Below are 24898 nucleotides of genomic sequence, written 5' to 3'. Positions count from 1 at the left end.
TAGGTGCGTCTTGTGGTCTGGTGCGTCTTACAGAGCGAAAAATATGGTAAATGCACATCCACACACACATACACACCTTTTTCCTTCCCTACTTTTTTGCTGTGTTTACCAACTAGTCTGATAAAGAGTTCCGGAGTACTCAAAAGACTGGATGCTATTTTGCAATATTTTGGTTGGCCTAGTAAAGGGATTGCCTTAATATGGGCTTTAGAGATGAAACATTGGTGTAAAAGGCGGTGGGGGAGAGAAAACTCTGTCCTTTTATTTGCAGCAAAACACTGAATTAGGCTCCAACAGACTCCCTCACACTGTGCAAGGAACTGGAAAACAATTTCTAAATTCAAAAAAATATTAATTGTGCCTAGTGAGCATATAAACAGTGACCAAAACAGCCAGAACCACTCCAAAATAAACAAAAAAGCGATTAAAAATAACTGACAAAAGGTGAAAAATGGTAAGTATTCATTTACAAGTGAAAGCATGATACAAAATAAGCACAATGTATAAAAATGAGTGCATGGATAAATAAACAACGCAATTACAATGGGGCTGCTACAAGAACTAAATAAGATATAAGGCTTTGTATTAGCTGCTTCAAGTACGCAAGAAAGCAGTTATTTTCTTAGCACCCTCTTCCTCCAGTCCAGTTAAAAGCAATAGCACTAAAAAGAAATTTTAAAAATTATAAAGGTAATTTAAAAATACAGGAAAAATTAAATGGGATTTAGCATATATGTGTGTCCCTAATATTGGGATAGACTCAGGGACTTTAGGGAATAATGTGCCCATATCTGCCAGACCTGCTGCGGACGACTGGTTTCTACTACAAGACTCCTGAGCAAAATAATCCACAAGGATTAGAAAAATCAAAAGCCGATCAAAGAAGGAAAAATGCTAAGAAAAGCCAACATCTATGAGGCCACTTCAAAAGCACAGGCCTAGTCTTCAACTAGGATCTTCATCCAAGAAAATCAAACATATCCATTCTTAAGGAAATCAGCCCTTAGTGATCACTGGAAGGACAGATCCTGAAGCTGAGGCTCCAAGACTTTGGCCACCTCATGAGAAGAGAAGACTCCCTGGAAAAGACCCTGATGTTGGGAAAGATGGAGGGCACAAGGAGAAGGGGACGACAGAGGACGAGATGGTGAGACAGTGTTCTCGGAGCTACCAGCATGAGTTTGACCAAACTGCGGGAGGCAGTGGAAGACAGGAGTGCCTGGTGTGCTCTGGTCCATGGAGTCACGAAGAGGCGGACACAACTAAACGACTAAACAACAACAGTCTTCAACACCCAAAGCCAGCTTGCCTCCATGGAACTGACTGAGGCCATAGCAAGAAAAATATCAATGGAGAAACACAAATGTGAGCTAAAAGTTGTAAGAGAACATCCAGAGAGAGAGAGAGAGAGAGAGAGAGGGGGGGGGGGGCAATCAGAAGTCTTTGAAGTCTTAGTTTTTACGTATTTTCCATAATACAACTCTTCTCATTTCAAATCTCCAGCTACGCTCCAAATTGTTCTCTTTTGTAACACTCCTGCACAATTTTAACCCTCATCAAAATGAGTCATTCTTAAATTTATGACTTCCACCAACATTCTCTGCCTTCTCTGGTTCTTCTTCACTTTCATCCCGAAATCTTTCAACCTTCCTTATCAAAACCACAACACAAATTCCACCCAGTCTCAGAATAATGACCTCGAAACCATCTGCTTTCTAGCTAAGATTGTTCCCTCCTTTCTCAGACTAATTGCCCAAAACAAAGGCTTCTCTCTCTCTCAATAGAGACAAAAATGTTGGTTAAGGAAAAATAATAATATTCTAACTCAACTAACATATCGTACAAGGTACACACTTGGACAATTATCAGATAACACTCACCACCACAGGCTTATAGTGCCCAGTTCAAATATTATACCCCTCTTTTCACCCCCATAATTTATAATTGGGATGTTTTTCCTTCAACAGCTGCTTCCCATTTAACCAGAGATAGATTGTAACTTACACTCTGAACAGGAAGCACGTAGAATCAAAAGGGATCCAAAGATGCAAACGCATCAAAGTAATAAGATAAAGGAAACATTTGTGTAAAGGGTAAGAGAGATACATATTCTCCTTTTTCTTATTTTGAATTAAAATGGAGAGTAATCAGAATTTGCTCCTCCAGAGACCCCTTTGGTGCTGTTCTCAGAGAACTGTCAACCACACAGGCACAAGTCAAAGTACTGTAAGTTATAGGGCTCATCTCTCTATCTATTTTTTTAAATAATAATAATAATAATAATTATGATTTTAAGTTTTATACATTTCAATAATTTTACAATCATTTTAACATTTCAAAACTCGACTTCCTTTCCCCTTTCTGTGGTTCCTTAAATTTATGTTTTATATTTTCTGCATATGCCAAATTAACTTAATTTACTGATTTATTCATCTACTTTAAATATACACTCTTATAAAACTGCAATTTATTACAATAATCCTGCCGATGTTCTTAACGGTTTACAGTTTATTTGTAAATATTCAAAAACCATTTTCATTATTTTATAAAAAGTGTGCTATCTTGATTTCTTATTTTTCTGGTGAGTTTCACCAGATCTCTCTGTTTATCTCAAAGCCTGTAGGGTAGGAATAATAATAATAATAATAATAATAATAATAATAATAATTTTTATTTATACCCCACCCTCCCCAGCCAAGACTGGGCTTCAGGTGGCTAACAACCAATAATAAAAATAGGTTGATTAAAATACAACTTAAAGAACAAGATTAAAATACAACATTAAAACATTAAGATGCAGCCTCTTCACAGGAGGAGAAAGGAAAAAAGAAAGAGGGAGAGGGAATCAATTTGACTCCAAGCCAAAGACCAGGCAGAACAACTCTGTCTTACAGGCCCTGCGGAAACAGATCAGATCCCGCAGGGCCCTGGTCTCATGAGACAGAGTGTTCCACCAGGCTGGAGCTAGTGTTGAAAAGGCCCTGGCTCTGGTTGAGGCTAATCTAACTTCCTTAGGGCCCGGAACCTCTAGGGTTTTGCTATTTATGGACCTTAAGGTCCTCCGTGGGGCATACCAGGAGAGGCGGTCCCGTAGGTACGAGGGTCCTAGGCCATGAAGGGCTTTAAAGGTCAAAACCAGCACCTTAAATCTGACCCTGTACTCCACCGGGAGCCAGTGCAGCTGGAAAAGCACTGGGTGAATATGCTCCCATGGCAGGGACCCCGTGAGGAGCCTCGCTGCAGCATTCTGCACCCACTGCAGTTTCTGGGACAGCTTCAAGGGCAGCCCCACGTAGAGCGAATTACAGTAGTCAAGGATCTCATGGTGCAATGATAACATCATTTCCACTCCTTCAGCCTTCAGCAAGTTGATCATCACGGATTCCTGAAACCATACTTTGGTGCATACAGTATGCGGAACTGCTCCCTGTGCCCAGCATCACAGAAACCAGAATGGAAGGACCTAATTAACTACTTGCCACTTGGCAAGTAGCAAATTCAATAAAAGCACCTGTGGTCTCAACTGTGATATACATCAGGTTTTTTCAACAGGGAGGTGTGGAACCATAATACCCCTTTGCACAGAATGGGCATCACTCTCTACTACTGGTGCAAGATGGCAAAAGTGAAGTTCAACAGTGAATGGCAAAAGTGAGGTTCAACAGTCATGCCGCCAACCCAACTTTAACTGAAAAAGGCTCTCCTTAGGACTAGCTGCCGAAGGTGCATGGAAACATCTTGAGCTGTTTCCTTAAAAATAAAATAAATTCAGTCTGTCTTGGGAGCTACGTAGAAAGAGGTTGCTGAAAAACCAGACACCCAAAATATAATGAAATGGTTGCTGGATTTATTTTTGTTTGTTCCTAGCAAAACAAGGGGAGGACAATCTAAATATCGTGCTTTCAGGATTTATCGTAACAGAATGTCAGCCTGGAAAGCTATCAGAAACTTAAATCACCTTGCTAAAAAGTGCACAGTTGGGTGTGTTTTTTGCCAGCATACAAGAAGAAATATCACTGGCCCACCTTGTCTGTGCTTACCTGTGTTAGTTATTTGTAGCCTAAACATGGAGGGGAGCCTTTGTCAAGTTTCCCTGCCTGTCTGAACCAGCTCTAAGAATGGTAAAACAATAATCTCTCCGCTTAATAAGCCAATATACGAACAAGCATTTTCTTTACAAGCCACAATTAAACTAGGAAGCCTGTAATTAAACAGTGTTTCCATATTGTCCAAACCAAGAAACTATGGATACCAACTTCAGAACAAGCCACGCTATTAAAGGAAGGCTTGAAGTTGTGTATAATATCATGGCTTGTTCCAAAGCTGGCAACTATAGTTTTCAGCCTTGAATGGAAGGCTTTCTGGTTTGGTTGTTCATACCACAAAGGGAGGAATGAAGGGACAAAACACTAGCTCATTTCTCAGCTTATCAAGACGACATACGTTCATCTGGTTATGGCCTTAGTCACCACAGGTTGTCAGCCAATGGCTATTTACATGCCTGCTTCAAACTCTCAAATATGGAAATTAAAGTTCATTTGTGAGGTCAAGGAGGACCCTTGCAGATATTCCACTATCCTCTGGGAAACGGATGGCAGAACACAATTTGCCACTAACGGCTGGACGAGAAGGAGATAGAGGCAGGAAAAGAACTGTGAGTGGAGATGAAGATGATGGAGTTTATGGAGCTGGCTGATCTCACTGGAAGAATCCACGACCAGAAAGAAGAGGAACACCAAGAAGAATGGAAGAAATCTAAAGACTATTTGAATAAATATTGTAATATTAAAGATATGTAACCACTTGAAAGAACTAATTAGGCCTAGGATTAAATTAGGATTAAATAAATAAATAAGAAAAGTACGATAAGAAAAGTTAGGAAATTTGATTATGACTGTAATATTGTTTTATGAAATAATGATATTGGAAACTGCTACATTTAATTACAAGGGATTTCAGATGGAAGAGATTAGAAGGAAGTCAAGTAATGTGTTTATGAAGATGGATCTTAATTAACTAATTAAGTTTTAGTTTATGTGGTGATATATGGGAAGTTTGAAGTGTTTTATGTTTCATAGTCTTTCTTTTTCTTTCTGTTTTCTTATTCTCTTTTTTGTTATGCTTTTGTATGAAAATTAATAAATATTATTGTGAAGAGAGAGAAAAAAGAACTGTGAGTGGAGGGGCAGTCCTTTTTCATCCTTGGGACCCCCTGGCAAACTCACCAAACCTACTGTACCCAGAACCAGGTGTGGAGAGGGCAGCTGACTGTTTAATGGGACACAGCTGTGGGCAGCCTGAGGAAGCTCCATCCACCCCATAAAGAGCAAACCCAGAGGGAGGAACTAGGGTGATGCCCGCAGCAACCCTTCTCCTAGTGGCACTTTTTGTGGCTGTCGTGAGACCCTGGGTGAGAATTAGGGTGGGAAGGTGGAGTCCGGGAGAAAGCAGGAAGCTGCAAGGAAGGGTGCTTCCAAAGGCAAAAGAACCGATATTTATTGATACGTATTAGCAACACAGTCATGCAACTTTTTCGTATGTTGCCTGTACAGTGGTACCCCTGGTTACGAACTTAATTCGTTCTGGAGGTCCGTTCTTAACCAGGGTACCACTTTAGCTAATGGGGCCTCCCGCTACCGCCATCGCGTGATTTCTGTTCTCATCCTGAGGCAAAGTTCTTTTTTTAAAAAAAACCACAATATTTTTATTAGCAATTTCAGCATAACAAAATTTCAAAACATATCATATTCATTATTCCCTCAGCTCCTCTCTCTGACTTCTCAGCACATATTTTTCTCTGCATGTGAAAAAATTATACATATCCTTACATTACCTATCTAACATGTTATCAACCAATGAATTTGTGTATGTTTATTCAAAACCTGCCAAGGAGTCCAGTTCATTTTGTTGTCTTTTTAGATAATGTGTAAAAAGCTCCCGTTCTTCCTTAAAGTCACAGTTGTCCTTGTCCCGCAATTTGTATGTCAATTTAGCAAGCTCTGTGTAGCTCATCAATTTTTCTTGCCACTGTTATTTCACTGGGATTTCCTCGTTCTTCCATCCTTGTGCTATCAAGACTCTTGCTGCTGTTGTAGCACATCCTGGGATGGGGCAAAGTTCTTAACCCTTAAAAATCTCCCTCCTGTGCTTCAAACAAACCTGCAACTGTTCTCTTTCTGCAGTTGGACACGAGATCAGATCAGAAGAACCTTCATTAGCAACAGCCACTAACCATAGCAACAAAATAAAATATACTGAAGACAGAGGCAAAAACTTAACTAGACAAAATACATTTTGAGGGAGTTGGACACTACACATTTTGGAGAAGAGAGAGAGCAAAACTTCGCTTTTTCTAAGCCTTGCACTGGCAAATGACAGTATCTGCATCCTATTTGCAAACCAATGCATTCTGAACTGACAAAGTTCGGTGAGGATTTTACCACACACCCTTTCCAAACATTTGAACCATTTCCATTACACCCTTAGGACAGAGCAGAAGTCTGGACTAGATGTACTGAGACACTAATGAACTGAAAAAGGTATTTAAATATACTTTTCCGAAGAAACCAGAGGCCTTCCTCCTGGGCATCGTGGACCAATAGGTGTTAAAGAAGGATAGAACCTTTTTTATGTATGCCACAGCAGCAGCAAGAATCCTCATCGCAAAGCATTGGAAGACACAAGATCTACCCACCTTGGAAGACTGGCAGATGCAACTAATAGACTATATGGAGATGGCGGAAATGACTGGCAGAATCCGAGACCAGGGAGAGGAGTCAGTGGAGGAAGATTGGAAGAAATTTAAAATTTATTTGCAGAAATATTATAAAATTTTTGAATGTTGAGGACATTGAAATGAATCGCAGGGGCTTTAGCAACAAAGTAAAATGTAAGATTGGATTAATAACAGATAAATTAATAGGATATGAATTTGCTGAATTAATTTTTTAAAAAGGATACAAGAACGGGAGACGTGAGGAAGTCGGGAAAATAAGTTAATTGAAGATGAGAAATTAAGAAAGAGGGAATTTTTGTTTTTTGTTATTATATGTGTTTTTATCTCTTTTTTCTCTTTTTTTCTTTTGATGTGCTTAATGTTTGTATTTTTGTATTGTATTTTGTGACTTTGTATTTTCTTTGTTTTTGTATACCTTCTTGAATGCTTTTTTATTGTGAAAACTTAATAAAATATTATTTTAAAAAATAGATGTACTGAGACACACTGCTCTAGCATTTGAGGTTTTGCAAAATATTAATACATCAAGCAACCCGCCCACCTAAGTTAAAATACAAAATGACAACTGCCCACAGTCCTCATAAGGCAGCTGTAAGGTCAGGGGCAAGAAAGAGCTTCCACTACCCTTCTAAGTAGTAAACAACAGCAACAACATATACTGCCCCTCATCCCCTTCAACAGAAAATTAGTAGGAAATGAGTAATGTGAAGGTCCTTTCCACATGGCGTCTAAACAAAATTCATCTATGTGATCCAAAGTTTTCCATTTTGATGTTGCTAGTGTCATTCAATTTATTTTATATTTATGGTCCTGAGGGGGCTTCTCCATAGCTCAAACCCAAGCAGAGCCCAATAAAAAATACATGTTTATCTGCTTCAGAAAACAATTTGCTTGGCCTGAATTTCACCAAGAGCCGCAACGAGGACATACCGCCCAACATTTCTCCGACGAAAATAGGGATGTCCCATAACATAATGATAATGTTATTATTTACATCTTACTGAGTTGCCCCAGCCACTCTGGGCAGCGTGCAACATATAGAGAAACATAATGAAACATGAAACATTTTTTTTAAACTTCCCTATACAGGATTGCCTTCAGATGGTTTGGGTGGGGGGGTGGATGACTCCATACCCTCCAACAATTTCTCCAGTGAAAATAGGCACAACCTAAGGAAAAGCGGGACATTCCGGGATCAAATCAGAAACAGGGACACTTGGAGGAAGAAGATCGCACCCTCTGTTCACCACATCCATGATTATATTGTCACTCTGGTGTGCTTGTTTACACACAATTATGCATTTTACTCTGGCAGGCTTTTGTTCAGTTGTTTTATTTTTATTTTTAACTGTACAACCCTCTCCGAAGGAGGATTTGGAAAATATTTCAGATGAACCAGCGCCAATATAATTATGTGCCAGGGTAATGCAAATTCTGCATGAAGAAAACCGGGAATATAATTTAAGAAAACTTGCACAAACGGGATCCAAAGAACAGTACCAGCCATTTATGTCGACCTTTGCCACGTTTCTCAATCAACAGCCCTTCACGCTACATGGAAACTGAGATTCTCAAAAGCAGCTTGAGACACAGCAGTTCTTTATCTTACACAAGACATTCTGCTACTGCAAACAGCTATGCAATGTGAATTAAGTGCTACAGTAATCTTGCTCAACCCCACTCTGGAGATTTATTGGTTAGCCCTCATTTATCCACACATTCAAATGAAAGCAGGGGCCAGCAGAAAGCTGAAACTTCTGTCCTGTTCAACCATCCCACATAGAATTTGCGTGAGAATCTTAAGGGAATTTAAGGGGAGGGAAGGAAAACATAAAAGGAGCCAGGGCATAGTCAAAACTTCCTTCTGGGCATGGACTGATGTAAGAAGTAGCAAAAAATGAAGTTGCAAGAACATGAAAGTGGCTCACTTACAATATCAGGAAAATCATAAAACGCAACAGGAATACACTGAATTGCAACTGGGTCTAACAGAGACAATACAGATATAGCGGCAGTTAAAAATATATATATTAAATCTTGATCACTAAAATATAACCGAAAATTGTCATTTAAAACCTTAATCATTTTAGTAGTACAGCTGGTTCCCTAAGTTTTATGGCAGTCGCACAGAATTCGGCCACCCTTAGCGTGATCTCTAGATCCTTGTCCTCTACCAGGAGTTTTAGACATTGACGTTCGGACCCATTTGGAGATTTTTGTATAACAGGAGTGATAAATACCGAGCGTATATCCCCGTAGAAACGGCAGTGTAACAAGACATGAGAGAGAGTTTCTACCTCCATCAAGCCGCAGGGGCAGACTCGTTCCGTGTATGGTTTACCCTCGAATCTGCCCTGCAATAAGGCAGATGGCAGAACGTTGAATCCAGCGAGGGTAAATGACGGTCTGTATTTGGGTATTTGTAATTTTGAGAAATAATTTGCTGGGCTAAATCCTCTCCCATTATCTTTTATTGCTGGGTGTTTATTCACATGAAAGTGGCATAAGCAATGTTTGTCTGGAATAATTTTCTTACATTCTGGAAGCATTGTTTAATAAAAGAAATACATAAATCACCTGTATATTAAGGGAACTTGATTCTTCACAGTATAAAGCAGTTAACATTGGTTTGCTTCAGGCTGGTTGGTTGACTAAAAGGTCAGTATGGTAGACGGCTTCTGGACAGTGCTATCGCACTTTAAACTAAAGCAGTAAAGACAACCGTAACATTTTTCAAAATGCCCTTGCTTTAGATAAGAAGAATCTGCCTGCAAACAACAAGTAGGAACAAAACTGTACGGTTTTGCACTTCCATGCCAAATCTTAGATAATATTCAATCCCTGGAGGATCCAGCGAATGGTTACTAACATTGTTTGGCTTGACTGCTTGTTTTCCAATGAAGATTTTTACTGCTTTGTTATTGGCAACATTTTTTTTCTGCAGCAATGCCAAGGATTCCCAGTTGCTTCTATACGGGAACACATTGCTAATGCAATTATTAAAGGGCTAAACTAACTTGGTAATAAAATAAGCCAACTCTCCAAACATGCACTCTAGTTTTTCAGTTTTTATAATGGTGCTATAAAATGCAAATAAAAAAATTCCAAGTTCATCTCCGCTTGAAGAAAGGCTGTTCCAAATTCAAAACCAAAGCCCTTGAGAAAAACATACAGTGGTGCCCCGCAAGACGAATGCCTCGCAAGACGGAAAACCCGCTAGACGAAAGGGTTTTCCGTTTTGGAGGTGCTTCGCAAAATGAATTTCCTATGGGCTTGCTTCGCAAGACGACAATGCCTTGGGAGTTCCTGCGGGGGTTTTTTCCTCCCCCCTTTTTCTAAGCCGCTAAGCCGCTTATCAGCTGATCCGATCAGCAGATAAGCCGCTAAAAGCCGCTAATAGCGCTAATCCGTCAATGGGCTTGCTTCGCAAGACGAAAAAACCGCTAGACGAAGAGAATCACAGAACGGATTCTTTTCATCTTGCGAGGCACCACTGTATCTTAAACAGGATTGACTGTCCTAAGCAGTCAATCTTTTTTGGAAACAGCTTTACTTACAAATCTTTAAAAGTTGCCAGAAAGGTTTAGGTAATTGTTCTGAGTGCAAGAAAAGCAGAGGGATTTTTTAAAATGTTGACTTGATAACAATCACACCACTACTATCTAGGCTGGTTAAAATGTTCACTATTAAAATAAATGTATACAGTCTCTTCTTCTTTGGAAGTCATACTTTGCACTTGCAAAACACCAACGTTCAAAGGAACAACAAAGGGAATTCAAGGATGGGGGAAAGGGAACAACTTCTGTAACATGCCTTACGATTTCAGAAAGGAGGGTTCAGGGAAGCAAAACTCTTGCAAAATCTAAAGAGAAAGGAGAAGTTGCCTCTCTGCCCTGTTTTCCTCAAGGAAGAGCGTATGACATGCAATGGAATTGGTGATGCAGGTAACATTTAATTTCTAACGGACATGGTACAGACTAGAGACAGAATAATGTGGAACTGTATCTATACCAGCATGAGTTTGACCAAACTGCGGGAGGCAGTGGAAGACAGAAGTGCCTGGCGTGCTCTGGCCCATGGGGCCACGAAGAGTCGGACACGACTAGACGACTAAACAACAACAACAACAACAACAACATATCTTTAATGACCACTTCATGCGTCTCATAAAATGAGCTCTGGCCTACAGTAAACGTGACAGCCTTTTCAAAAGACACCAGATTCCATGCTAGTTTTCAAAATGCCCTGCATCCTTCTTTGAAAACTGCCTTTAGCGTGCTAGCAACTTCTCAGTTCTCAACAGACTTTCAATGCCCCCTCCCCAACAAAGGCCAACTCAGAGGCTTCACAAAGTTGCACAGAAACCAACTACTGTGGATAGGGGCACTTCATTTTTCCTGGACCAGCTTCTGGTAGTTTGCAAGCACGAGGGTTGGTCGAAGCTCTCATACTTATTTTTTTATTTGCAGGACAACTATTCTGAAATAGCCAAGCCACCAACATTAGTCAATTGGGTCAGACGTCACCACCAACGTTTACGTTCATTTTCCTACGAAGGATGTGTACACACTTCCTTTTACTCTGGTTTTGGAGAGTGGCCTACACAAGTGGAACCAAAATACTGTTTCAATGCATACTCCTCCAAACCAGTTTCAATCCAAGTTGAAAGAAAAAACAGTCTAGGTCTGAAGAGGACATGTTCTCTCAAGTGTGATCCTGTAACAATACAGTGGTACCTCGCAAGACGAATGCCTCGCAAGACAAAAAACTCGCTAGACGAAAGGTTTTTCCGTTTTCGATTTGCCTCGCAAGACGAATTTCCCTATGGGCTTGTTTCGCAAGACGAAAACGTCTCGCGACTTTGTTTCCTTTGTCTAAAAACAAATACATGTTTGTTTATAAAGTTAATTTATTTTCCCTTCAATTTTTGAACTGCTCTTTACAGTATGTGTGACTTTAAAGAGCAGTTAATAAACTGTTGTTGTACCAAATTTGGCTTTGTTTGGACTTTTTTTGACCATAGGAACGCATTAATTGATTTTCAATGCATTCCTATGGGATTTCGTGATTCGCAAGACGAAAAATTCGCTAGACGACAAAACTTGCGGAACGAATTAATTTCGTCTTGCGGGGCACCACTGTACCCAGATCTGCTCTCTCACAGTGTGTGCCTTTCAAAGCAGGAGGCAAAAAAAATTTAACCCGGCCGTGCAGGAAGTTATGCTTCTTACAACCTACGCTGGCGATCAGTGAGGCAACCCCCGGCCACTTTTCTGCAAGGCAAAGCAAGGGCCTAATCTTTGACTCACCGGATTATGTTGGACTCCAATTCCCATCAGTCCTGGCCAGTGGTCATGGATGATGGGAGTTGTAGTCCAACAAATATGCGAAAAGCAGCAGGTTTTAGCCACTCCAGCCCTGCAGAAACACCCAAAGAAACCTGTGGGGACCATGCCTGATTCCTTTGGTCCGCTTGTTTGCTTGCCCTCTAGTTATACTTAAAACCCGACTGAACTTCCCTGCCGTCCATGACTCACAGCTGTTGGCTGTGCATTTCCGCACAGAAATTAAACCAATTACCAGGGAGCTCCAGGAAACTTCATCTCGAAAAGGATTGCACCCTGAGGCTCAGCTCTTACGCGAATCCTGCAACCCAAGGAAACGCAAACCCCAAACATTTCTCCTACCCTAACAATGGGCGTGCAGGATTAGGGTTTACGTGGCAAAAATTTTAAAAAGTGGCGAGGGGAGAGGGGGAAGCCATGCAAACCAATTGCTTCCATTGCCCCGGGACAACACACCCGCGCAAGGAAACGCTGCTTCCGATTTTGGGGCCAGTTCGTTTGCTAAACACAAAACATGCCCCGTGCGCGCATGCATATACATACGTTTATGCAAAAAGACGCGCCTCTCCTTCCTTTCTTCCTGGACTGGAAGGAACCCGGCGGCCCCCCAGGCAAGGCGGCGCGCGGCGCTCCTCGCTGCTTTAAGGCGCGCGCGCCCGGCCAAAGCGGGAGCTGCTGCCGCCGCTCAGCTGCTGCGCATCAGCAAAGCCAGCCATCCTGCGAAGGCGCCCGCGGGTGGGAGCAGAAGAAGCGCAAGCCGCGGGCCAGCCCCGCCCCCGCGACGTCATTTCGGGGAAAGGGGCGCTTCCTCGCAGGCAGCGTGTTTCCTCTCGGCGAAAGCGAAAGCGAATCTGAAGCTTTCCCCAGTTCCGCCGACGCGTCTCCGCCTGGGAGCTGGGTGCACAGCTGTCAACTTGCAGATTTGAAAATAAGGGACCAGCGGCCTCGAAAATAAGGGATCAGCAGCCCAAATAAGGGATTTTGCTTAGCTTATACAGAAATTCACCACTGATGGAGCCAGGCTGCTTTGGCTGTGACTGACTGTGTTTTGCAGGGGGTTTGACTAGATGATCCTAAGGGACTACGACTCCCACCAAAGAAGAGGGGCAGACAAAACTGATGAAGGACGCCGCGATGGCAAAGCTTACAGGCAGAATTAGAAACCAGGAAGAGGACCTCTTTAATAAAGAATGGGGAAAGTTTATAATTTAGTTGAAAAGCTATTGCAAAGTGTTGCATACATTGGTAGGATTGACAGAAAACTTGTCGTAAAAATTTGAACGATGGATGGACAAATGATTTATAAAAATAGAGTTATGAAAGGGATGCAGAGGGGGAAATCACTACATTAAGATGCTGCACTGGTTGGAGGGGATGCTAAGCAGCACGTCGGGGCTGCCGTCGTCCTGGCGCGAGGAGTTCCATCGGCCCTTCCCCGCCTGAGAGGGGGGGGAGGGAGGGAGACTCTTGCCCACGCTGCCCACAAGCCCGGCATGAGGCGGTTGTGGCACGGCGGCGGCGGCTGAAGCGCTGCCCTTCTGCGTCCCTCCCTATCCCCTCCTCTTCCTCCTCCCTCAGGCCGCCTCTTCAGCCGCTGCTGCCGCCTCCGGCTTCCCCTGACAGCGTGGCGGAAGTCTTGCAAGAGAGTGGTTGCCTGCCCGCCCGTCGCCACCCGTCTCCTCACAACGTGCCCCTGAGGGGGAAAAGGGAGAGATGGAAACGCGGCAGCTTGTGCGTGCTCTCTCTCTCATGGCGGAGGACCCCAAGCCGCTGCTTCCCTCCCAAGCCAGGCGAACATGAAACCCGGGAAATTTAAGGGACATCATCAATAAGGGACAGCAGCGGGACACGTTGCTGGGATAAGGGAGTTTCCCACCTAATAAGGGACAGTTGACAGCTATGTCTGGGTGTAAAAAGTCGGTTTCTAGTCTGACCTTCCACCCTGTCTTTTGCCTGTTTCTCTCGTCCAGGGTTCCCTGTCTCAGAAGCAAACTGCATTACTGTATAGGACACAAAAGAGATTTTTCACCTTTGGGAGAAACTTTGGGGAAGCGACTTGAAATCTACAGCATGATGTTCTTTGAAGGAGAACTATCTGAAAGTGATTCACAGGTGGTCTCTAACTCCGAGTGGGCTTGCTAAGATTTCCAAGGCAAAATCAGACAGGTGCTGGAAGTGTAAAGAGCTGGAGGGAATGTTATTTCATACATGATGGACATGTAAAGGAGTACAGTGGTTCCTCGCAAGACGAAATTAATTCGTTCTGCGAGTTTTTTCATCTTGTGAATTTTTCGTCTTGCGAAGCACGGTTTCCCATAGGAATGCATTGAAAATCAATTAATGCATTCCTATGGTCAAAAAAACCCCAAACAAAGCCAAATTTGGGACAAAAAGAGTTTACTGTATTAAGTGCTCTTTAAAGTCACACATACTGTAAAGAGCATTTCAAAAATTGAAAGAACAATAATTTAAGTTTCTAAACATGACAGAAAAGCATTTAAAAATCAGTGCTTCACATCCCAAAAATTCAAAAGCACCAAACCTCCCAGAAAACACACAAGCTTTCAGATTCTTGCAAACCCCTCCCCAACACCAAGTCCTTGAATTCCAAACACCCCAACCCAAAATCCAAACCCCCCCAAAAAAGTTTTAAAAGTTTAACTTACCAAATGGCTGCAAAAGAAGTTTTGGGAAAGCTTCAAAAATCACCAGAGTCTTCAAAAACCTCCAAAAAGGCTACCACACCGCGTGCTATGAGTTGCTCCTCGAAGTCAAGTCGCAACTGCACCTCTTCAAGCAATGCACCCTGGGTATTAACGGTTTTAAGAAAAAGGAAACAAACTTGCAAGACGTTTTCGTCTTGCGAAGCAAGCCCATAGGGAAATTCGTCTTGCGAAGCAACTCAAAAAACGAAAAACTCTTTCGCCTTGCGAATTTTTTGTCTTGCGATGCATTCGTCTTGCGAGGTACCACTGTATTGGGAAATGATTTATAATGAATTGGAAAAAAGGTTTAAAATTACTGTACTTTGCCAAAAAAGCAAAACCCCAGAGTCCTTTCTGTTGGGGATAACCCAGACTGAAATCCCCAGGTGTGAGAAAAGATTATTTATATATGCAACAATTGTGGTCCCTCCTTTGTTAGCCCCCAAATGGAAAAAGAGTGAGGTCCCAATGAAAGAAGATTGGCAACTTAAGTTTGCAGAATATGCACAACCTGCAGACTTAACATATAGAATAAGAGAACCAGAAGAACAATACGTTTAAAGAAGATTGGGAAATGTTTATTGAGTATAAGGAAAATAACTACAGCTGAAAACGCTGGCAGCATTAAGCTAAATTCAACAGTGTAAATACGGTAATCTGTGACGGATGTAATAATGAAAAACTGGTATAGTTGTTGTAAAATATGCAGAGATATAAGATATGCAAAATGAACCATGGAAAGAGAAGAAGGGAAGTCACTGATATTTTAAGTATGTACAATGTTTATTTGAAATTGTAAAACAAATTTTAATAAAAAAATGAACACACACACGTGTAAATTGCATTATAAGGTTTATATTATTAGGGCAAACATCATAAGGCAGCATGCAAAAGCCATGCAGAAGCAATTTAAGGCAAAAATTAGCCCCCTTTAAAATAGGGAGGGGGCAGTGAAGGCACATGGGATAAAAATGGATGAAATGTGGATCTAATTAAAAGCTGATATGAGTTTAAAAAAAATATCAGAGTGATGGAAGAGTGCCTCTGGCCCTCGATATCAATTAGGCCCAAAATGGGTCCCCCCATTTGACTGTTATTGACTAAACCATGCCTACCTGCCCTACACAGGTATTTAACTTTTTATTAAAATCAGAAACCTAAAGTGATCGTCACTGGCAAGAAGCCCCACTGCTGAGGGGGTGTGCTTTCCCTTTTCTCCTTCTGCAGGAAGCAGTTTGGATCCAAACTGCGTTCTCTAAACAGTGCTTTTTTTGCTGAGGCAAAACAGGATGTCTACAGGTTGGCTCTCTAAACAGACTTCAAAGGGGCTTTCTCCAGTGAATTTAGCAGTTACAGCAAATCCCTTTGCAAAGCACCAGTGAGCTCGTTTTAAAGGCTCTTGCTGTAACCACTGATAGGTTCAGTGACCCCTTTTGAACTCTTGACACCTTTTAATCATAGCTGTCAACTTTTCCCTTTTCTTGCGAGGAATCCTATTCGGAATAAGGGAATTTCCCCTAAAAAAAGGGAAACATTAACAGCTATGCTTTTAATTACTTGATGTCATTACAGTATTAGGAAAGGTGAGTGATCCCTATAAAGTTGGTCTATGGGGAAATTGAGTTTTCAACCCATCGTCTGGGTTTGGTTGCCCAACCACATCCTGGGGAGCATATTCCATAAGTATAGGACCACCACTTAAGCAGACCTCGTCTTTGGTTTCCATAAGCCTAACCGCTGTTACTGATGGGTCAGAGAGCTGTCTCCTTCTGAGGAAGCATGTATAGGATTAAGCTGTCTGTTGAATTTAAGTCCCACTGATTTCAGTAGAAACTAAATGCAAGTAACTTACTGTGGATCAAATCCAATCACTATTGTAACACCTCATATTTCTGTCCAAACTACTCAAAGATCGACATCTGCAAACTTTGGTATGTTGGAGCCTCAATCTGAAAATCCATTTTTTAATTGTAATTACCTGTAAGTTTTCAGTAGATGATATATGCTATTAATGTTTAATTTAAAAAACAAAGATTTTTGTCTATGTTTTTAGCTGTTCCTATTTTATTTATAAATAAAATAGATAAAATCTATAAATAAAATAGATAAATTTATTTTATCTATTTTATCTATTTTACCATGATGCTTTTGAATTATGGTGCTGGAGGAGACTCTTGAGAGTCCCATGGACTGCAAGAAGATGAAACCTCTCCATTCTTAAGGAAATCAGCCCTGAGTGCTCACTTGAAGGACAGATTGTGAAGCTGAGGCTCCAGTACTTTGGCCACCTCATGAGAAGAGAAGACTCCCTGGAAAAGACCCTGATGTTGGGAAAGATGGAGGGCACAAGGAGAAGGGGACGGCAGAGGACGAGATGGCTGGACGGTGTTCTCGAAGCTACAAACATGAGTCTGACCAAACTGCGGGAGGCAGGGGAAGACAGAAGTGCCTGGCGTGCTCTGGTCCAGGGGGTCACGAAGAGTCGGACACGACTAAACGACTAAACAACAAACAACAACATTTTATCTATAAGCTGCCTTGTGCCTCTGTTGGGGGGGAAAGGTGGGGTATAAATATAATAATAATAATATTAATAATAACAACAACAACAACAACAACAACAACAACAACAACAATAATAATAATTTATGCTCCATATGCCTTCATGCAAAATATCCTTTATGCCTCACACTGGAAATGCAAATTAGAAACATGTTTAGATATCTGTGCACTGGACTGCCCCAAATCCTATCACATATTAATTATTGTTATTTTAGCACTGCTGAATTCAACAAACACCATCATGCATCCATGATGGTTCAATGCTGGCTTTGATTTAAAAAACCCCAAACCTGTTAACATATTTGCAAAGCGAAGCAACATCTACTATGGTTTCAAATTGGATGGGGGACCCATATGTTGAGATTCCAGAATTTGGACCAGATGACCCCCCCCCTCCCGCCATGTCCTTTCCAGCTCGGCAGTTCTGTGATTCTATGACCAAAACAGATGACAACAGAAATATCCAGCTTGTATCTTTTTGCTGAGATGGAGTAATAGCCTTGGCATTTGGGAAGCTGAAAATAAAAACGTGTGCTTGAAGAGTATTTCAAACACCACCGTAGTGAGAGAAAACCACAACACGGTTTTATTTTGAGAATATACTGATTATGCAATGGATTTACATGATTGGTGTGAGCACAGATAAAATGTTCTTTGTCGCATGAGAAATTCTGGGCATGTACTCAAAGGTGGAGAAGTCCCACCCATGGGCTCTATTCCAAACAGATATGAAGGTCTGGTCCTATTTCTGATCAGTAAAGGGAAAAGGTCGTTCTCTCTGCATTCAAGTCTTCGTCTCCTTTCTCTTGCTTGCAAATATAAGTCTTTGCAGGATGGGAACCTCTGAGGAAACGTAGGGAAATCGTACTTGAAGCATAAGTCCTTCAAGTCGCATATCCATTCGCACTATCAGAGCATGTCCGACTTAACTGTTCTGATCCCTGCTCTTCTTTTAATCATATTGCACATACTTATTACATTGCACTGCCTTGTTTTTAGCAGGCATATAAAGCAACACAGTGAGTGCCTATATTTAACAATGTATTAGCTAGTAGGCATTTGAACACGCCCCTCCATTGCTGAATTCCTTGGTTTATGATGCAGTGACGTTCTGCATAAATGCATTTATGTAGTCCACACCTAGATGGTGTTTCTACCCAAATGCTGTATGCCGTGAAATGCCGGAGTGACTTTTCATGCTGTTTCGCAATGTCACACAAGTGTTTCCGGTAAGTGGTCCCAGTACTCCCCAAAGGAAGAACTGGCCTTAGCAGAGCCACCATCTGGATAGATAGATGACAGATGATATAGATAGATGATAGATAGATGATAGATAGATAGATAGATAGATAGATAGGTAGGTAGATAGATAGATAGATAGATAGATAGATAGATAGATAGATAGAAACTTTATTTGCATTAGCTACTAGCCATAGCAATAAGATACCAGTAAAATATACTGGGGATGGAGCTAAATAGCTAGCTATACTAAATACAGTGGTGCCTCTGGATACGAACAGGATCCATTCCGGAGCCCCGTTCGCATCCTGAAGTAAACGTAACGTGACTGTGCGTCTGTGTGTGCGTGGGTCGCGTTTTGCCGCTTCCGCGCATGTGTGTGACATCATTTTTAGCGTCTGCGCATGCGTGAGCGGCGAAACCCGGAAGTAACGGAGCGCCGTGGAGCACAACCCAAAAATACTTAACTTGAAGCTACTTCAACCCGAGGTATGACTGTACATTCCAGAGGTTTACATCAATGCAAATGATGGAAGTGATTCCTGATTCTTTAGCCACAGATAAAATATGTGAACCAATAGGCTTTCTGTTGGTTTTTGTGGGGTTTTTTAAGCTGAGGAATGTTAGAAAGTTGATCAAGTAATATATCTTTTTCTAATTGCCCCTGCTAATTGCCTCTGCAAATGTTTTGCAGCAGAAGCAAAAAGAAAAACCTTGTTGATACCCTCCGAAAGACAAGCCAGCACCTTCTTAGCTTCTCACCACTGTATCAAACCCTTTCAGCAAAGGTTTCTCATCTAGAGGAAACGCCGTATCCTCGATTTCACTTGGCCCATAGGAAATCACCGTATATTCAAATGCAGGATGTTTTACTTATGGCCACAGTTCAGGACAGGAAGTGCTGTTGATGGGTGTAGTATTTTGAGGTTCCTTCTCTTCTCCTTTTTCAGTAGACCTCCCGCTGGCTCAATCCGCAGAGCATGAGACTCTTAATCTCAGGGACATGGGTTCAAACCCCACACTGGGCAACAAGTTTCCTGCATCTCAGGGGTTTCGACTAGAACGACCCTCGTGGTGCTTTCCAACTCTATGATTCTACATTAATGGAAACTGGATCATCAACAGCTGAAGAATGCTGAAGGAATCCTACTACTACTTGCTGAAGAATCCAGGGAGTCTCCCCATCCTTCTGCGACTAGCTCCCTACTGGGATCACTAGGCCTGTGCTGTATTGGTTTATTCGAATAAAGAGTTATCTTCACGGACACCGTGTTTGTTAATCCTGACCTACACTAGTATCCAGCTATGGACACCATATAAGAAAGAATAAGCACATCTACAGTGGTACCTCGGGTTAAGAACTTAATTCGTTCTGGAGGTCCGTTCTTAACCTGAACATTTTCTTAACCTGAGGTATCACTTTAGCTAATGGGGCCTCCCACTGCTGTCATGCCGCTGCCGTGTGATTTTTGTTCTCATCCTGAGGTAAAGTTCTTAACCCGAGGTACCACTTTAGCTAATGGGGCCTCCTGCTGCCGCTGCGCTGTGATTTCTCTTCTTATCCTGAAGCAAAGTTCTTAACCCGAGGTACTATTTCTGGGTTAGCGGAGTCTGTAACCTGAAGCGTCTGTAACCTGAAGCGTCTGTAACCTGAGGTACCACTGAATATCATTCTGCTTGATCCCAGGGCACGGAGGAGCTGCCGGTGAGAAGGTGTCCCCTTGGCCAAATGATGTTGTTTTGGGAACAGAGGGGAGAATGGCACTGAGACATCACAGCAGATGCGGTTATCTGGCTTGGAGTGGGAGTGAACCAAACAGGATGAGTCAGTATTGTTGCAATGTGGCTTACTTTATTGGGGTAAAGGTTGCCCTTTTACGCTGCAGTGTTGTTGCTGAGGGGAAAGGAACAACCAAAACGGCAATAGCTACTTTTCATGAGATGAAAGGCAAACATGAACAGCAACAAGCTGTTCCTCAAACCTATGGAGAAAAAAATTAGAAACAGCAACACCCCCTTTCCGTTTGAAGCACCTACATTCAAATATAAAATTCACGTTAGGAGTTAGAATCTGAAGCAAGGACTGAGTGCATCAGTCAGCTAAATGTTTTATATGATTAACCACAGAAGGTTTTTAATCACTGCAAACAAATTGCAGCTATGCTGGCCAAAATGAAAGGAGTAGTAATTACAGTGGTACCTCGAGCTAAGAACTTAATTCGTTCTGGAGGTCCGTTCTTAACCTGAAACTGTTCTTAACCTGAGGTACCACTTTAGCTAATGGGGCCTCCTGCTGCCGCCACACGATTTCTGTTCTCATCCTGAAGCAAAGTTCTTAACCTGAGGTACTATTTCTGGATTAGTGGAGTCTGTAACCTGAAGCATCTGTAACCCAAGGTACCACTGTCATTATTTTTAAAATTATTTTTCTATTTTAATTCCCTTGCCTTCTAACAAAAGATTGTTCTACACTACCTTTTGTGTCAGCTGGGATATTGCTGAGGGCAGGGGGTGGGGTAGGACACCATAGTCTCTGAGGCCCAGAACAGTGCTACAGTCACCTTGAACCCCCAGCTACTTCCTGAGTGGCCTGCAAACACCATTTCACGGAATGCTGTTTTATATCGCCTATATGGCTTGGAGTGTTCTCAGAGTTTGTGGCCATAACTCAGTGGCAGAACACCTGCTTGGGCATGCAGAACGTCCCAGGTTTATTCCCTGGCAATTCCTGGTAGGGCTAGGAGATCCTGGAAAGCTGCTGTCAGTCAGTGTAGGCAGTACTGAGGCAGAGGGGTCTGTGGTCTGACTCCACAGAATGTACAGTGGTGCCTCGCAAGACGAAAAGAATCCGTTCTGTGAGTCTCTTCATTTAGCGGTTTTTTCGTCTTGCGAAGCAAGCCCATTGGCGGATTAGCGGATTAGCGCTATTAGCGGCTTTTAGCAGCTTTTAGCGGCTTATCTGCTGATCGGATCAGCTGATAAGCGGCTTAGCGGCTTAGAAAAAGGGGGAGGGAAAGGAAAAAAACCAGCAGGAACTCGCAAGACATTGTCGTCTTGCGAAGCAAGCCCATAGGAAATTCGTTTTGCGAAGCACCTCCAAAACGGAAAACTCTTTCGTCTAGCGAGTTTTCCGTCTTGCAAGGCATTCGTCTTGCGGGGCACCACTGTATTCTCTGACGTCCTTATATCTGCCGCAGATCAGAGCCCTGCCTCATTGCGGTTAATATTCTGTAAAACTGAATGGTTAATGTGTACCAATCTGTTGGCGAAACTGGATGGGGGAAGGGCGTTCTAAAGCCAGCTCACCTGCCCTCTGTGCAAATCAAAGGGTCCCAGCGTGGAAGCTGCTTAACAGGGCTGGCCCTGAAAGGATGCAGATAGGCTTATTGCCAAGCACGGCAGAGGAATCCACTGTGGCCGCGTGACCTCGCAGAAACAGAAACTTACACGTTTCCGCACTTCGAATAAAGTAGCTGCTAAAGGAAATGAAACCTAGCTTTATTTACGTTGATAGGTCTAATCCGTAAACGAAAGGAAAGGTGTCTTAAGTATTTGTAATAGTTTCTCCTCCCACCGAAAGCAAAGCGGCTGGGGAGGCCAACCCTTCAAGCTCTTGTTTACATTTGTGCTTGACGCAATTTATTGTAATGCCTGGACTTTTTGCCTTTATAGAATCATAGAATGGCAAGTTGGAAGGGCCCCCAAGGTCATCTCCGACCCCCCTGAAATGTCACAAGCCTGCTCACAGCCTTCATTTTTAAACACATTGTTCCTTCCTTCCTCTCTCCCTTTCTTTCTTTCTTTCTTTCTTTCTTTCTTTCTTTCTTTCTTTCTTTCTTTCTTTCCTGATGATACACAGATCCTCCCACCCAAGCTACCTATTTCACACAAAATGGAAAAAAAAAGGTTAGGCTTAAAGGTCTTCTTCAGAGAGGCTTCTCCAGGTCCCCCCCCCCAACCAAAACAAAGAGTGCCTTTTTGGTGGTGGCACCCTCTCCTTGTAACTAATGCCCTCCTCACAGAAGCAAGCCTGACACTTGCCTGTCACTATAACATCCATACAGAGAGGGTTTCTTAAGGAGTGGTTTTACCACTGCCTCCTTCAAGCAAGCAGCGACCACCCCTTCTTGTAAAGAAGTATGAACCACCTCCCTGGTCCAGCCAGCTGTCCCCTCCCTGCTGGTTTTTATCAGCCAAGAGGGGCAAAAGTCTAGAGCATGGATGGTCAACTCCCAAGAGACTGCGATCTACTCACAGAGTTAAAAACTGGCAGTGATCTACCCCCTTTTTGGGGGTTCGGGTCAAAGTTGTTGAGTTTTTCAGGGAGGTGGTAAAATGTTGAGCCATTTTTAGGGGAGCCACAGTTGTTCAGCTTCTTTGGGGGGAGCCAATGATCTACCAGTGATCTACCACAGACGTCCAGTGATTTACTGGTAGATCACAATCTACCTGTTGGACATGCCTGGTCAAGAGAATACGTGGTCGCCCTGACCGATCCGAGCACCTTGACCCACATCCTTGAGCCTTACCAACAGAAACTAATCCAACACAGCAGGACAAGGCTGTGCTCTGGACACCCCATGAGATTCATCCGCAATCGCAGGGGATTCAAGATCGCGGTGGATGCAAGCGATTTTATCCTCAAAATACCTTCTTTGCTGCCTTCACTGCCACCAGGTAGGCTCAATGATGACGCCTCACCAGTGTTCGGTGGCATTCAGTTGGATCTTTCCTCCATTTGCATTCAAGCCGTCTCTCAGCTTGTTATTGCTCTAAGCAAGGGTAGGCAAACTAAGGCCCAGGGGCCGGATGCGGCCCAATCCCCTTCTCAATCCGGCCCATGGATAGTCCGGGAATCAGCGTGTTTTTACATGAGTAGAATGTGTCCTTTTATTTAAAATGCATCTCTGAGTTATTTGTGGGGCACAGGAATTCATTCATTATTATTTTTTTCAAAATACAGTCCAGCCCCCCACATGGTCTGAGGGACGATGGACCGGCCCACAGCTGAAAAAGTTTGCTGACTCTTGCTCTAAGCTCTGGAGTATATCAGAGGGCCAAGTAAGTGGGAGAGAGTGCTCAGGGGCGATCATGTCAATAACCCAGCCAGATGGACAGGGTATTATTAAGATGTTCCAGAAGCCAGCCAGGGCTTCGACAGGAGCGCCAATTAATTTATTTCCAAAGAACAGAGGGGTTTAAAGGCTGGACATTTTGCTGTTTGCATAATCGGCCTATTAATATAGAACAGATAATAGTAAAATTCTTATATGCTATTATTTGTGGACCTTATTTTCTTTAGTTGATCTTACATAAGCATAGAAAAAAGAGGCAACGCCTCAAAAAGGATTCTGGATGTGAAGATAAAGGTAAAGGTAAAGGGAACCCTGACCATTAGGTCCAGTCATGACCGACTCTGGGGTTGCGTCGCTCATCTCGCTTTATTGGCCGAGGGAGCCAGCGTACAGCTTCCGGGTCATGTGGCCAGCATGACTAAGCTGTTAGGATATTTCCGTTCCACCTTAAAAGGGAGCAGGCTGTGAGTCACAGAGTGTGCGTATTTCCTGTTCACAGGATGTTTATGTTTCCTATTGCTTTCGTTTCTCTCTGTGCTAGAGACACTGACGCAGGCAGTCATGTCTTTCTTTGTTCTGATCAACGCTGAATAAAACTTGTAAATAATGCTCTCCTGCGTGCAACTTCTGCTGTGAATTATCTGCTGATAGAGTGTGCATGAGCTCTAGAATGTGGCAAGCTTTTCCCCAGAAACTCATGTCGCTAATTGCTGATACTGCGTGCCTACGGGAAATCGATGGATCGTCCGGCAGACGGCTTGGGGCTATGATGGACTTTATCTCCCTGGCAGTATCCCAAGCATAGAAAAAAGAGGCAATGCCTCAAAAAGGATTCTGGATGTGAAGGTAAAGGTAAAGGGACCCCTGACCATTAGGTCCAGTCATGACCGACTCTGGGGTTGCGGCGCTCATCTCGCTTTATTGGCCGAGGGAGCCAGCGTACAGCTTCCGGGTCATGTGGCCAGCATGACTAAGCCGCTTCTGGCGAACCAGAGCAGCGCACGGAAACACCGTTTACCTTTCCGCCGGAGCGGTACCTATTTATCTACTTGCACTTTGATGTCCTTTCGAACTGCTAGGTTGGCAGGAGCAGGGACCGAGCAACGGGAGCTCACCCCATTGTGGGGATTCGAACTGCCAACCTTCTGATCGGCAAGTCCTAGGCTCTGTGGTTTAACCCACAGCGCTACCCAGGTCCCGGATGTGAATGTACATATTAGAAAATATTGTGCACCC

The 24898-nt window shown here is 42.8% G+C and overlaps 1 protein-coding gene and 2 long non-coding RNA genes across 3 annotated transcripts in view; 1 reads left to right on the top strand and 2 right to left on the bottom strand.

The window, feature by feature from the left end:
* Positions 1–12992, bottom strand: part of TRANK1 (tetratricopeptide repeat and ankyrin repeat containing 1) — a 53469-nt gene extending 40477 nt beyond the window's left edge. The window contains exon 1 of the mRNA XM_083467741.1: positions 12625–12992. The gene's annotated coding sequence lies outside the window, so the exon portion shown is untranslated. The remainder of the gene's footprint in view (positions 1–12624) is intronic.
* The window catches only part of LOC310690125, a 125210-nt gene extending 101088 nt beyond the window's left edge, over positions 1–24122 (bottom strand). Inside the window, exon 1 of the long non-coding RNA XR_014517927.1 lies at positions 24082–24122. This is a non-coding gene — a long non-coding RNA (uncharacterized lncRNA). The remainder of the gene's footprint in view (positions 1–24081) is intronic.
* On the top strand, positions 1468–12861 carry LOC310690102. The gene is made up of 4 exons (XR_014517903.1): positions 1468–6511; positions 7208–9912; positions 10245–11468; positions 11885–12861. It is a non-coding gene; the product is annotated as an uncharacterized lncRNA (long non-coding RNA).
* Positions 24123–24898: the final 776 nt, after the last annotated feature.

The sequence above is a fragment of the Podarcis liolepis genome (assembly GCF_965112155.1).
Source record: "Podarcis liolepis genome assembly, chromosome: 12".
NCBI classification, from domain to species: domain Eukaryota; kingdom Metazoa; phylum Chordata; class Lepidosauria; order Squamata; family Lacertidae; genus Podarcis; species Podarcis liolepis.
Note: the sequence above shows the minus strand (reverse complement) of the source record. Positions and strands in the feature narration are given on the sequence as shown.